The following is a 15526-nucleotide window of genomic DNA, read 5'->3' on the forward strand; positions in this document are numbered from 1 at the left end:
CCTCCCACCAAAAACCCAAAGAAAAGTGGAGAGGAAGAGATCACAAGAAGAGTGTGTCCAAATGACTAGCAAGCTACCTCTTTTTATACTAAAACGTTGAGCACATGTGGGGGAAATTTGGTTGATGGCTGACCTTGACGAATTGTCCCATAACATAAATAAATTTGTATCTCCATGAATACATGTCGGAATCGGATGATATTTACATCAATCCTACACCTCTCGACGAGAGGAATCTAAGAAAAATATCAGATGCCATAAATAAGATGACCCACATGGATTTTGGCCCTAGTTTCCAATTTTAACACTTAGCAAATGTTTGTCTGTCTCTGTAAAAAAAATTATAATTGATTTCTCCAGTGCTAAAGGAAAATCAAGATTCTCTACAATGAACCTGGATAGATTGTCATTAACAAAATGGGTAGAAACTTTTCCTCTATGTCCATCAAACACCCTATAGAAGACAACATGCCATTCACTAAAGGAGCTCAAGGTAATCTATTTTTGGAAAAATCAACAATGCATAAATTTGCAGCTTCCATGTTTTCATGACCTCCTATATCATACTAGAATTGAGAGTGGAGGACTGGCATAAAGTCAGTTGCCAAACATTCTCTATTTTTATTTCAAAAAGTGTTGTAAATCATCATGCAATATCTTTATTACCCCTATGTGACACTAATAGAACCCTTCAAATCTTAGTAGCAATATACTACTGTAGCATTCACCTTATTAGAGCATGGCCAAGGTGGAAGTTCTGAAACCTTTTCGAGGCTGAAGTAGTTGTACACAATACCATTTTACTGGTTGAAATGATGTTGCTTGATGACCTATAATGTTGAAACTACCTACAAAAGACCCTCTTGCAATAGTATTTATGTGCAACTGTTGTCATGTTAACAGTTATTTTCCCACTACACAGGAATAACTCTAACCATTTGTTCCTTATGTCTGTTGCTTGCATTTTCCTCCTTTAATGTTGATTAATAATATAAAATACTGACCAATATTTTCCATATTAACACAGCCATGGAAAACCATCTTGAACTTGCCTTAGATAAGGAGGATATCTATAAGTTGTTCTTGGAAATAAGACTTGTACTGACTACCTGAATATATCATTGTTTTACGACTACCATTTCTAATCCATCAGTGAATACTCTTCAGAATAATTTGAAATCTAAAGGTCAACAAAATAAAATAGTAGGAGATGACATCACCCAGTGTTTTATTCATCCAATGAGCCTTGGAGAAAACAAAAAAAGGTGAAGGCCAATTCTGTCTTCAACAAGCAATGATACAAAAAAATCTTTTTCTAGCCTAGTGCTTTTCCTTGTTCCAAATTGAGCAACAACAGTTTGCTTTAGGCCCTCTAATTTTGTGTATGGACAGGATAAAGGCCTTTTTCCCACTTTTAAATCTGACTTTGATTTCAAGTTGTTAACCTAGTAAATCAAGTTCCTTCTCATTTGGTTTCAAACTTTAGATTTCACTTACTCAATTGTGATCAAAATGACTAGGGTATGAACTTTGAACATGCTGGGAATTTTACATGGAGGACTTTGAACATGTTGGGACTTGTCAACCTCTTACTCATTGATCTGAAATTAGTGCTAAAGGTTCATGTTTAAAATCATCATTTAATGACTAAAATTTAAAAGAACTAAAATGACATAGGCAATACTCATCCAATTGATAACAAAGTTCGCTCATATGGGTTGCATCTCCAGGTTCATTTTAATTAACAAATTGATCCATTCATAAAGATGCAAAGTACATAATGTTTCCTCTTTACATCAAAATAATGGCCTCAATCCATAAAAACTATCTATGATGTTATCTAGGAAGATGACAATGGCTTCTTCCCGCAGTCCATGAACTTAGGCTTTATTGTTCTCCCGATGAAGGGGCACTTTGTTGCTGATTGAATCCCATAACCTGAATCTATTGCCTTTTATTCTTCCTAAGGCATTGTTGAACCCGGAGGCCTTTTAGATGCGAACACAGGCTGCTAACTCATACATGTATTCATACTTTGGAAAACCCTTCCTCTTACTCGTTTATCTAACCACAAAAATAGATTACTTAGTGTTCTAGTGCATAAACTATGGTATGTGTGGGAGATTTCTTTATAGAGGTGTTGACTTGAATTTATTCAACTCTTGATTTGTAGATCCCCTTTTTTATCTTATTAAGCAACGTGCTCCCACTCGCTTGCTTGTGCTTTTGAGTGCTTCCATCGCCTTCTCCTTTGCGTCCATCACGGGGATCCTGATTAAGGTACACTGTGGCACCGTTGGCAAGCTCACAAACTTTTAGTTAAATTATGGTTTTTCTATTTCACTTGGAATTTACCACTACTGTGGCATAATGCCTTGTGTTATCACTGAAAATTCCAATTCCAAAATTTCAAAACCGCTCACATTAGTTTGATGCGCATAAAGCCTTTTTGTAATTTCGCAGCGCAACATGTTTAGGTAGTTTCGTAGCGCATAATTCATATTTTGCACTGGCTGCGCTACGAAATTGGGGAAATGGCTGCAAGAGTTGGAGAGAGAATTTTTTTAGTGATTTTGATGAAGCAAGTATCATTAGCCCCGCTCAAAGCTCTCACCAAACTTGGAAACATTTACATGGAATGGAATATGATCAGTACAGCTGCCAATTTTATAAGGCAACCCTAGCTGTAACAACAGGCTTGTCTGCCCCATACAGTAATTTAGTAATAATCTACAAACAGCAGGGGCATTATGAAGAAGCTATTGCTTGCTATAATGAAGTTCTTCGGATAAATCTAATGGCAGCTGATGGTCTTGTAAACAGAGGAAACACTCTCAAAGAGATTGGTCGTGTTAGCAAAGCTAATTCAGGATTATATACGAGCTGTTACAGTTAGACCTACCATGGCTGAAGGCCATGCAAACCTTGCCTCCGCTTACAAAGACAGTGGTCATGTGGAAGCTGCTATTAAGAATTGCAAACAAGCCTTGGCACTGCGCCCTGATTTTCCAGAAGCTGCATGCAATCTTTTGCATACCTTACAGTGTGTATGTAGTTGGGAAGACCGTGAGAATAAGTTTGGGGAAGTTGAGGCCAAGTGGGAAACCGATTAGAGAGAAGGGAAGAAAGTCCTCTCAGTACCAGTGAATCAGTCTACTTGTTTCAAATAGATGCTGGAGAAGAGGTAAAAGCATGTTGTTTTAAATAACACAGCAGTTTCGTAGCGCGCTACGAAACTGCTGTAGGTGATGTTTGTTACAGGCATATTTCTCTGTTTTAAGAAGTCAACTTCCAGGAGGTATTTAGCGCAGCTGAAAGAATATTTTCAAAAATTGAAAGAGTTTTTTATTCCTAACATACTGAGCTAGAAAAACCTCTTTCAGTTTCTTCAAATTGATTATGAGCTGGGAGAAACGAGTGACTAAAAGTTGCACTACGAAACTGATGTAGATGCAGTTTTTAATTTCCTGTTTTACACATCTTCTTCAAGGATCGATTCTAGGCAGCTGGAGTAGTTTTTCAAAAAACCAAAAGAGATTTTTGTTAAGAACGGATTGGTTCACAAAAACCTCCTTCAGTTTTTCCAAATACGGTTTCTGTGAGAAATTATGAGCTCTGTCCCAAGACATATTTTTCAGCCAGAATCTTTTTGAAACTTCAAGTTAAGGGAATTTAAAGTGGTTAAAGAATGGTTTCAGGTTGATGCTGCTCGTGGTAAAGAACGCATTTGGATAAGGGGGCTCATGTATTATGCTGCTATAACCATTTTTGTGCTGTGGTTATCACCGCTTGCAGTTTCTGTTATATTATTTGGTTGTGGTTATCACCGCTTGCAGTGTCTGTTATGTCATTTGGCTCATGTGTACTAACGCATATAGAGCTTACTCCAGGCCGAGTTTTTACTGAAATTGTGACTTTACGCATACTCCAAGAACCTCTGAGATCCTTTCCTCAAATAATCACTGCAAAAAAGCAAGCTGTTTAAAATAATACAGCAGTTTCGTAGCGCGCTACGAAACTGCTGTAGGTGTTGTTTTATGATGAAGACAAACAGTTTGATGGTAGGATCAGAAAATTATCAGAGGAAACGTCTAAGGGACATTTAGGAGACCACATGAGGCTATCCTAGCCATTCAGATAATGACAAGTGTGCCTTTTTGTAAAGGTGAAATATTTTGTCTCAAGTTAAAACTTTTATAAAGGTACTTTATGACCAGTTAGGGTTTGGCAGAAATGGCATACGAGGAGTATTGTTTTGGTTTATACACATGTCCATCAACGAAGCCTCCAATACATCTGAAATATGGTGATGCTCATAAATTTTGGGGTATTAAAGAGCTGGGAACATGCTGCTTAACTTTCGAAGGATGGTGGGAGACAAGGACCGGAAAAACAGGGGTTTGTTCTTATGACCAATGAACCATCAGCGCATTCAGTATCCAATGCTAACCTTGTTCATTGCATCCACTTCTCAGTTATCTCGGCCAAAGTGAAAGGAGACAGGTGTCCAAGAGCAAAGAAGGATCATGATACGAGGAAGATAGAATTAGATATGTAGTTTAATTAGCACTCTTTGTAATTACAGTCAGCACTTAATGTATTTAATGAATTAGTTAATTGGTAGATAGGGGTAATTAGTAATAGTCTTCGAGCTCCCCTCATGCTGGAGGAGGAAGCTCATATTGGTTAAGGTTGTATCTCTATATATAGATCAGACTTTGATGTAATGAGGGTTGGATATTTTGGAGAAGACTGTTTTTGGTTTATGTATAAACAAATTTCAGTAATGCAAATGACCGTTTTTTCTTCTCAGGATTCACAATGGATCTTCTTGTTCAAATGTGTGATGGCATTCTTTCTTTAAGGTTCTTTTACAGTTTTGTTAATGCATAATCACTCAGAACTCATGAATCATGCTCTGACTTTCTGTATGCCTTGGCAAACTGTGGTTTCAAAGTTATGTTTGAACATATAGATGTAAAGTGCCCTGATTTCTATGAAAAGATAATGTTTTTGTTTGCTGAGATATGAGAGACTCCATAAGCCCAATGGGAATCACTTTGATATTTGTCCAGCCAGCTTATTTTTCATGTGTTTTAAGAGTTAGCCATCTTTCCTTGTCATTAGTCAATATTCATAGTCTGTGAGAGAGCCCTCTCTGACTAGGGAGGCTAAGCCTTAGTCTAAAGCCTGGTTTGAAATAGTTACACAGAATCTTGCTGATTGGCAGCCTTCAGTACCTGATTTTGTGATAACACCTTGCATAATTAATTCTTTGTTAGTAGACCTTTTTGTGTGTATCTAGTTAGTATATGGACATTTGGGACAAATGACATTAAGTTTTGTTGTTGGTTTGGTTCTGATTTGGTAAACCACATAAAAGGATTTTTATATCATGTAATTTGGCATCAGTTTTATAGTATAACCCTTTAAACAAGCCCTTGGACTGGTTTGATGACCTTTCCCATACTGAAATGACTAGTTTGGAAACCAATCTTGTCAGATTGACTAGTTTTAGTTCTGCACCAAACCACAAAACCCCTCAACCCCCTGAAACCCTGAAACATTGTTATGTAGTAGCTTGTAGCATGTTGTGTTTTGGACTCTACAGGACACTTAGAGCAACACTTTTTATGTATATTATTTCGGATTTGTATTTCACTTGGTGCCATTTTTCTATATTCATCGTTACATGGCATATAGATGAGTGGCATGTTTTTTCTTGGACTCTAGAGGCCATCTAGAGCCTCACTGTTTATGTATTTTGTTTTGGATATGCATTGTTCTTAGTTCCATTTTGTTATATTCACCCTTAAATTGTATATACATGAAAAAACTTTGCATATTTGGTCTCTAATGATTTGAATTTACATTGAATGATTGATGTGTGTGTGTGTCTATTTCTTTATTGATTAAAATTTTCATATTTTATGGAATTTTTTAGTGAAATGGTTTATAAGCAGAATCATCAACTGACTCTAATCTAAGTACAGTTTGACCCAAAGTTGATTCTGAGTTTTAAAGCATTGGTCATGTTATGGGGGTTGAGAGCATTTGGAAACCAAACATAGACCAAAAAGTTGAGATTGTGCTCTTATTAAAGAAGGATCTATGGGGATTGTAATTGGTATCAATTTGGAGGAAGCATGTATCTCATTTTGCAGGTAGTGTCAAGGTAAAAGTGCAATCCTTGAAGTGGATATCCTTTGATTTTAAACTTCGCTCAAAGATTTCTAGTATACAATCCCTTTAGGGCCCATGCAACTAATGTATATCGAGATTGTATAAATGTCCTTTTCAAGCATGTCTTGTAGTTTCTAATTTAATTTTGAAGAAAGGTTGATATATGATGACTATTCCTCCTCAATAGATCAAAATATTGTCATTGCACTATAAAAATACTCCTTGCACTGTTGACTAGAATTGTGTATACTTATGCATAACCTAAATTTATTGTTGCTATAGTTGAATAACAAAAATCAGATCAAATTTTATTATTGAACCAAAACACTCTTGTTTGATGCTTAGTCCATGCAAGGAAGTATAACTATCAAAATTTGAAAATTTGAATGCATGCATTCATTGAAATTGGCACATGGATGTCAGTAAACAATACATGTTTTGCAGTGTTCTTGTATATCCTTGGGTTAAAGTTGAAACATTTTTGACCATCTAGTGTTGCTAGTTCCTAGTGAAATGATAAGTACATGCTTTGTAATTAGCAGTGTATTAAGACTTAGGCATACATATGAGGATAGGAATTACTTGTCACTTAACAGAGAACAATTTTGAATGTTGATTCTTGAAAATTTATATGGATTCCTCTTTCAGATGAGAAAAAAATAGCATCACATGTGGAGACAAGGAATAGTTTTGATTCCTACTATCCCATCTATTTCAACTAAAGCCACCAATTCAACCTATTCAAGTATTTTAAAAGCAATAATGTTAACATTGTAGTCTATGGCCCAATACGGGTTGTTCAAGTATTTAAAACAACTAAGTGTTATAGCTTTTAGTTTCATCTGTCAAATAGTTGTATGTCATTACAAGTACCCAAAAGAAACATCAAAGTATTTGGAGTTAAGTTGCACAAAACATGGCCTTTAGTTTAGTGATTCCAGTTCCCCAAACTGTGTTGACATGCCTTCTATGCATAAGTTATCCTTACATCTTTATTTGATACACCTTTGACCTTGATTTGACTAAAACTAATGTTATGAACTTTACTATTAATTTAATTAAAGCGATTCCTCCAATCTTAGTGTCATGGTTGCATAGTGGAGGTATATTCAAACTTTAATCATAATAATGTTAATCACATATTTGAATAGTGGAGGCATAGTAAACCTTTAAGCATAATAAGATTAATCTTGTGCTTGAATAGTGTAGGCGTAGTGAACCTTTAAGCATAATTATTACCTGTAGGTTGAAAAATTTTCAAGCCTGTTATAAATTTAGATTCGAAAGGCATGGACAATGATGAGAATAACATTTCTATTGTCCAACAACGTTCCTAGAATTTTGTTATTTTTGGAAAATCAATTATGTTTCTATTTTTCTCTTTGTATTCTTGATGACATCGATAGATCCATTATATTCATTTTCATTTGTATCAACTAATTACATATTTGAAGATTTTTTATTTTTTATGTCTTTGTCTTTTCTTAGTGCATCTAGTGACTCTTTTTTTATACATTAGATGAGTTTAATGTTGTATGCGTTCTTGACAATGGCCTTTGATCCATAGTGTTTGGAAAATGTTACAATTTTGTTTTTAAGCAAAATTTTAGAACTCATCTCAATCTATTTTAAAACTATGCTTGCTTTTACAGGATAAGTCTTGGTGAGTTCATTATATGGTGGCAAACTAGTTATATGAACTTTGTGAGGTAGTTGGCCCACAACCTACCAGGTATTTTTCCATTGAATTAATGAGTGCATACTTGTGCATGCTCTCATTGGCATAGATACTTGACAAATAATATCATGGATGTAACCCTGCAATTTTGACCCTTGGAATATAATCAATCATATTATACCTATATTGTAATAACCTGGGTATTTTGAGGTGTTTCAAGCCAGGTTGTTGATGTTGAGGTTGTTGATGGCATTGAAATTGTTGATGTTGAGGTATATGTCATATAATTTTTTTATAGTCTACTTTAGTTTATATTCCAGTATTTATCATCTTTCATGTCTTATACTCTGCATTGTATCTTATTTCGTTTTCAGGAGATGAACTCAGTATTGATGGTAAGAAGAAAGAATTCAATAAAGGAGAATAATAACACGGTATCGACAAATGCAAAAAGAGAGAGAGAAGAGAACTGATCTAGTGATACCCTTAAAGCCAATATCTCGCATAAGAGACACACATAGAGACTGATGGTCAAATATTCAGAGTTGGTGAATTCACTTGCAATGCCTTCGCAACACAGTGATAATGTTTTGAAGTGATGAAACAATATTTCATGTGTAAATTGTAGTCCAACCAATATGAAGTTGGAAACTCATATTGTAATACTTGACATTTTATATAATATAATTTATGGTTGAAATTATTTATAGTTGCATTTGATATTATGTAGTATTGTAATTAACATATGTAACTTTGTGTTTTCATATTACATGAATATGCACATTGTATGACATTTTTTTTTAATTTAGTCGCAAAATCATACTAATTTATGTTGATTAATAATGAACACATAAAATCAATCTAAAACTATTAAATTAGTAGTTTACATTGATTAATGATGAGCACAAATAAATTGAATACATGACTAAATTATTTGTTTATAATAATTATTAATGAAATTAAATGAAATAAATATAAACTACAAAATAAGTCGTTTATATAATGAATATGAAATTACAAAAAAAATGGCTACTGCAAATTAGATATTTGTGATTACGAATGATGACTAAATTTTGCATATAAATGACTATTAGTAGCTAATTTGTAGTATCTTATAACACGACCAAAATTTAGTCATATTTATTTGGTAATTAATTGGTTTCAAACGATGACTAAAATTTGCATATATATGACTATTAGTAGCTAATTACAGTATCTTATAACACGACCAAAATTTAGTCATATTTTTTTTGGTCATTAATTGGTTTCAAACAATGACTAAAATTTTCATATATATGACTATTAGTAGCTAATTTATAGTATCTTATAACACAACAAACATTTTGGTCATATTTCTTTGGTCATTAATGAGTTTTCTTGAGTGATCATATAATAATATATTTTGTTGTATATTTGGTCATTAATTGTGGCAATTGATGACTAAATTAATGACCAAATTAATGATTAAATATACTACTAGACGATAAAATTGAGACAACCAATTAATGACTAAGTTAAAAACGACTAAACGTTGGTCGCGTTATAAGATACTGTAAATTAGCTACTATTGGTCACCGACTGAAAAATAGTTGTTTATATGCAAATTTTAGTCGTTTATTTAGTAACTAATTAGCCATTCTGTACTGGTGCATTTATATTCATATGAAATCTTAATTTCAACAAATAATAGTTGACTTACCACAATATTGAAGGAGTTTTGATGCTCTATTACTATGTCTTCCTCAAGTTATATAGATTCTTCTTCTACAGGAATAGTTTTTTACCAAGCACTTTTAATGATGCAAATTATTTAACTCGTTTCATAATGTCATTGTAGATTTTAATAAAACATTCTGTGAAACCAAATTTGAGAAACACCATTGTATTATGATTTTCTTCCTTTAATCTATCTTGGTCCAATCTTCTATTGACATATTTGTCAATGTGATACCCAAATCAATAGTGATCCATTAATCTTTTTCCACTAAAAGAGCTTCCATTTTGAGCTTCCATAACTCAAAACTTAGCCCATTGAATTTATTGATCTTTATCTATGAACTGCTTGCAATTTCCTTTTGCCACAAAAAATGATATCACATATTTCCCACTATAATAAGGTTTGAGCCAAAATAGTTAGCCACAAAAGTGCCCCCTTAAAGTCAAAGACGTAATAGTGTACACACATTTAATACAAAGCTTTTCCCCTAGAAATCTAAATTGGGAAAACCAAAAGGATTTTTTTCATATTTTTACATTTTTACTCTCTCTCTCTCTCTCCATACATATATATATATATATATATATATATATATATATATATATATATATATATATATATATAGATATATATATATATATATATATATTAGCAAGGGAGACTCTTGGAATTAATATTCTAATGTCTCTTCACCTTTTCATTTTCATATTCGCAATATTTATAGTATTTACAATGTTTTCTGAATCCCTAAGGATTAGGTGTCAACATTCTCCCACTTAATTTGAAGCGATGTTGGTGAGTCCAAGCATCATTTTCAATATTTCAAAATTTTCTCTTCCAAGCACTTTCGTGAAAATGTCTACAATCTGACTATTTGTGGAACAATAGCGTAGAGGAATAGTCTTGCCCTTAACATAATGTTGAATCAAATGATACTTTGTATTGATATGCTTGGTTTGATCATGGAACTTTGGATTCTTGGCTAATTTTATTGCAAAAATATTGTCAACCAAAATAGGACTAGAATGTACTTGTTTCTCCTGCAAATTTTCAAGAATTTTCCTCAGCCACACGATTTACTTTGTTTCTTCTACAGTCGCCACATATTCTTCCTTTGTTGTGGAATGTGTTGGAACTGACTGTTTGCATGACCTCCAAGAGATAGCTCTTGATCCAAGACTCATAATATGTTAAAAATAGTACCAAGGAGAGGTGTTACTAGAATTTTATCCCTTTTAGCCTAGTGAGCACGTTAATTACTTTTATGTGAATGACATTTATGAGTTATATTAATGTCATGGGTGGAAAATGTACTTAGAAGTGTTGTATCATGTGCTTTTTCCAATATTAAAGTCATTTGTATTTTATAAAGTGACTTTATGTGTAAAGTACTAAGTGTACTTTTTTAATATTAAAGTGAGGTCAAAAATCACTTTATGAGAAAAATTAGAAAATATACACAACTTGAAAAAGGCACTAAGAAACTTTTAAGTGATGGGTTCAATGTATGAGGAGGGTCATTTAGGAGAAATTATCTCAACCACACCTTGAGATTTGAGGATAAAAAATCAACCATTGGATCCTAGTTTTAGGGATTCAATCTTTTCCAAGGAGAAAAAAGAGAAAAAAGGAAAATAATTATTCACTTCTCATTTGAGAGAGCATGAGGAGAAGAGAGCTAAGGAGAAAACTTCAAGGAGGAGAAGAATTTGCAACCAAGAGAGAACAGCTCAAATCCCAAGGAGACTATATAAGCAGTAGCTTGATTTTCTAAGAGGAAGATGTAGAATGAAAATCGAGGAGCAGCAACACAAATTTCAAGGGTACAACATCATGAAAATTGAGGGAACATCAGCAAATACTCAACATGACTTTTGAAGCAGGAGGCGTGAATTTTGAGGGAGGAAATGACGTTGTTCAGGCCCAAAATTTGAGACACGAATTTCGTGATAACAGCTAAACAAGGCACAACTTTCGAGGAGTCGTTATGCTCCATTCTGTCATGAATTTCGAGGTAGCACAGTCAACATTTCAACACAGAAATCGAGGAAGATTATGGGCACTGAAATCCAAGAGTTGAGCAAAGGAAAAATGTAGAATTTTTGGGCACAAAAATTTGTGAAAATCTTATTCGTTCACTGGGCACAAATTTCGAAAATTTGTACATTTAATGCTACAACAGAAAGGGAGATAAATATTGTGTTTTTATATGCTTATTAATAATTTTCTCAAGCAATAAAATCCTCCTTTGAAGGTCAGTTTTCCCCAAGAGGCTGTGGGGTTTTTCTAGGGTCATCTTGACCAAAAACAAGTGTCTCATATGTGTGAATGCTTGCATTAATTTTTGCATTAATTATCAGTTGTTAGGAAAGTTAAAAAAAAGTAGAAACACTCTATATGTTTGCAATAAATGCATTCTCAAATTTATATTAGCATGTCAAAACATGTGGGTTGGGCCTAAATAAACACATGCAAAGTTGTAAATTGGGTTAAGGGTGCAAGGAATTTAATTTCTACATGGTATCAGATCTAAGTTGAGGCTCAGATCTCCAAATTCATTCAGTTGATAAAGAGGGAAACACACATTAAATTTTTCAAACAATGAACCAAAACCTTTGAAACTTTGTCAGAAACCCAAAGACTTCAAGAGTTCAAAGGGAGGGAGGTTCTAGCTCCCATATTTCCTCCAAATTGTTGGTTGTGGGGTCATGGCTACTGTGTTGAGATTAGAGGATAGATTGGTAAGGGTTGAAAACTTTGGCCCTTGGAAGGGGAGAATTATGTTTTTACTTGAGTAATTTGAAGTATGGGATGTTGTTGAAGCAATTGTACAAGCACCCACTGATCCATCTCAGTTGGTGGAGTTCAACAAGAAGAATGTGAAGGCAAAGAGGATCCTTCTAGATGCCATCAAGGACCATTTATCCCCTCATGTGTCTGGGATGAGATATGCATATTAGATGTGGAATTCCTTAGTCTCTTTACATCAAATTTCTAATGAGAACAAGAAGATGGTCTTGAGACAAAATATATGCAACACCAAGATCACCAAGACCGATAATGTCACCTAATTTTTCACCAAAGTCTCACAAGTGAAGGATAAGATAACTTCCATTAGAGAGGTTGTTCCAGAGGAGCAGTTGGTTAGGATTGCCTTAGATGGGTTGACCAAGAAGTGGGATGGTTTTATCCATGGCTTAGTGGCTAGATAACACTTTCCTGGTTGGAGGAGGATGTGAGACGATTTAAACCAAGAGGAGATCAAGAGGAGTGCAAAGGGGGCCAATAAGAGTGGTGAGAGAGGTGAAGAGGAGAATGTTGTTCTTGCGGCAAAGGGAAATAAGGGTAAGAAGGTTAAGAAGGGGTCTTCTAGTGGAGATAAGTAAGAGAAAAGGAAGAAGAAGGCAAAGGAGAAAGACATGAGTAAAGTGAAATGATCTTCTTATGGGAAGATGAGTAAATATGTTGTTCAATGTCCCAACAAGAAGGGTAAGAAGAAACAAGGAGTTGCATCTTCAAAAGACGTGGATGGCATTAGAGGAAATTTCAGCTTGAAAGTGGCCTCCTAAGGAAAAATAATAAAATAATAGTTAATATAATAAAATAAGAGTTGTGAATTTTGAAGGGAAATGAAGAAAATTACTTTTTAAATTGTATTTTTGGCTCATCTCAATATACATTTACACAAATTTCAAGTGTAGACACTCGTTGGGTGCGGAATTAAATTCCGCATCCAACGAGTACCCATGATGTATACTTTTGAGAAGACCCACATTAATAAAAATTGACGATACATTCAAAAACATGTTGAACGTGTTTTTTAAATGTATCTTCATTGTTTATCAATGTGGGTCTTCTCAAAAGGATGAATGATGGGTACGCATTGGATGTGAAATTTAATTCCACATCCAATGAGTGTCTACACATGAAATTTGAGTAAATCTATAAGGAAATAAGTAAAAAATACAATTAAAAAATGTAGTTTTTCTTCTTTTCCCTCCAAAATATTTACATGTACCTCTTTTTAAATTGAAATGATTTTGGTTGGTTTACATATTATGACATGGAAATTACGTGAAAATCTCATGGGAACTTTTAGACTAAAATTTTTTCTAATGGTTTTGTGACTATATTTGATTCAGAGTGTGATTTGTGTTGGCATTATGATGCATGTGTTGTACTTTATGGCAACCCACTAGTAGAAGAACACCTCACTTATTTATAACTAGATGAATCTACAGAAGGGATATCAGATGTGACTGAATGCATGGGATGCCAGACAGCTCAAAGGAATCAGATGATATTTCTCAGTATGACAAGTTAGCTTTGCCATCAAGTCCAAAGGGGGAAATTGTTGGCATTATGAAACAAGTGTTGTCGTTGATGGCAACTCACACAGATGATAGATCATAGTGCAGCAGATCAGTAGCAAAGATTTGATGATCAGACTACAAAGAATGTAGAAGAAGAGTATATATGCAGGCTTAGAGTATATACGCAGGTTCACTATATACTAAGTAGGGTATACACACAGGTTATACACAGGTTCACTATGTACCAAGTCGCGTATATACGCAGGTTCGCTATATACCAAGTAGGGTATACACGATGGTTCATATATACAAAAGAGCGTATACACACGGTATTTCTGATCAAAAGTCGTGTATGCGTATGCACGCACTTTCATGCACGAAAAAACACGTACATGTGGGAAAGCTTATTTTTGGGTGCGTGGTATTTAGACCTATGGTTTTGGTCCTTGGTATTGCGTCTGAAGTGTTGAACCCAGGTATTGGGTCCCTAGTATTGGTTCTCAATAGTTTTGGACCATGGTATTGAGTAAGGCCTAAGACTATAAAAGGAGGAGAAGATCATTAGGCAAGGGCATTCAGAAAGTCTTGAATATCTAATGAAGTATGAGATCCAGTATGCAGGTTATGGGTTGATGATGCATTGCTTGATCTGAGCTAAGGAGGAATCTCATCGGTTGATGGAGAACAAGATCTAAGGATAGATCGGGATCAAATGGTTCAAAATGAACTATCTCTATATGGTTGATTATGCTTATTCTAGATCTGCATACTGACGCATGTAATATTCTCAACTGAGTATTATTTAAGTTTGAAATAGCTGCAAGTCATGATTGAATATTTATAGATCTGTACGCGGGTTTGATTCATCGTAGTAGCGTATACAGTATGAAGTATGATATTTGAAGTTGCAGTTGGGTCTGATTGTCGTTACAGAGTTCTGTTGTCTGCTCTTTGTTCTGGTGACTGCGTTGTTGAGCGGGTTTCAGTGTTTCAGTGATTCGGAAATTGATGATGCTAATATTGATTGTTTTGTGCTTCAATGATATTGATGGGTCCAATATGAAAATTGGATGAAACATGGCCTTTCAAATTATAGTGTTGTGCTTCAGGAGTATCTAGTCAGAAAATGTATGAAATGTGGTCCCTGGAGGATGAAAGGAGATTGTAGGCCGACACCTACGTACTAGTACATCAGCTAGTACAAGAGCAAAGGGGGTGGTTTCTCCCTTCCAGTAGCAGCTAGAGATCGAGTGAATATTGGAGCATTCGGTAGGCAGGCACCTATGTATTAGTAAATGGATCAGCTAGTAAAAGAGCTAAGGGGGTTGTAGCTTCCATCCAGGAGAGTCTGGAAAACGAGAGAGGGTTGTAGCCCTTTGCAGGTAGAAGCCTGCATACTGGTATAAGACTGCACTAGTACAGAATCATTGTAAAATTAAGTTTCTTATTAAAAGAAGATAGAGACGACTTGCAGCAGGTGGTTTTCACCCACATTGGGTTTCCACCTTATATCATGGTGTTCATGTGTGCTTCTTGTGTGTGATGATCTGTTCTGTTTTACTGCACCTGCTTACTGTACATATGGTTAATGAAGTTCTGATGCACTAACTAAAGATCAACATTTAATGGATTAAC

This window comes from Pinus tabuliformis, chromosome X, assembly GCF_031772625.1.
Source record: "Pinus tabuliformis cultivar Carrire ecotype Pingquan chromosome X, CPIR1, whole genome shotgun sequence".
NCBI classification, from domain to species: Eukaryota; Viridiplantae; Streptophyta; class Pinopsida; order Pinales; family Pinaceae; genus Pinus; species Pinus tabuliformis.